Source organism: Mus musculus, chromosome 4, assembly GCF_000001635.26.
Source record: "Mus musculus strain C57BL/6J chromosome 4, GRCm38.p6 C57BL/6J".
Classification (NCBI taxonomy): domain Eukaryota; kingdom Metazoa; phylum Chordata; class Mammalia; order Rodentia; family Muridae; genus Mus; species Mus musculus.
In genome coordinates, this window is record NC_000070.6 from 11,174,775 (window position 1) to 11,175,958 (window position 1,184).

Below are 1,184 nucleotides of genomic sequence, written 5' to 3' on the forward strand. Positions count from 1 at the left end.
AGTGAGACATTATTTAAATAAAGAGGAATTTAAGGGTGATCTCCAACTAGTACTTTTCCCACTAACCAATCTATTCTTTAGGGGGAAAGGCTATATGGGTACTAAGCTTACATGTGTATCTGTGTACCATTTGCATGCAGTGCCCATAGGAGGCCAGAAGAGGGTGACAGATTCCCTGGGAGTAGAATTATAGACAGTTGTGAACCACCAACCTGGAATCAAATCCAGGTTCACTGGAAGATTAACCAGTGTTCTTAACCACTGAGCTATCTCTTCAGCCCCAAAATTATTTTTCTTGAGACAGTGTTCCAGAGTGGTCTTTGAACTCTTGATCTGTTATTTTTCAAATTAAGGTAGAAATAAACTTGTATTTGAAGGGCCAGAACTTTAAAAGTGAAGATTTTACTTCTAACATGAATAAAACTTCAGTTTTTCATTAAAATTTTCTATGTATGCATCTTTTGTGTGTGTGTTGTTGGAGGGAAGAAGCTAACTAAAAGTTAATGCTGGGTGTCTTCCTCAGTGGCTGCTGCTTTATTTTACTGAGGCAGGATCTCACATGAACTTAGAGCTCTCCAGCTTTCTTGAGGTGGCTACTCACTACCTAATACTTAACTTGGATGCTGGGGCTCTTAGCTCCAGTCTGCATGCCTGCATAGCAAGTGCTTTACTCACTGAGCACTAACCTCTTTTAAGTTTTGTCAAAAAGGATGTGTTCAAAAAATTACCTCAATAAACCTTAGTCTAAAAGCTGTTAGTAAAATGTAACTTAAAATTGGCATCATATTCAAATTAAAAAAAAAAAAAAAGGAGAAATCCACTTTATAGTTCAGCATTTACTGACTGCCTCCCAAAGATAAAACACTGGGGGTAGCAAGAGACTACAGACTATGGGAACACAGAGAGGTATGAATAGGCTTTTAAAGCAGAGTTGAGGACATGAGGGAAAAAGGATGGCAGTGACTAGTGCAAGCTACTGAGGATACAAGCACAGTACATACGGTCTATGCTACCTGTCTGCCAGCCCTTTAGAACCAAATCACAGGATGAAAATTACCCATCAAACTTTTGGCAACCATACCCAAGGGTTAAATTGTCCCAACAATAGAGAAATTGAAAGACGCCAGTGGGGAGACCCCACTCAAGTCTCTGGATGGCGCGCACCCAAGGAAACATGAAAGACC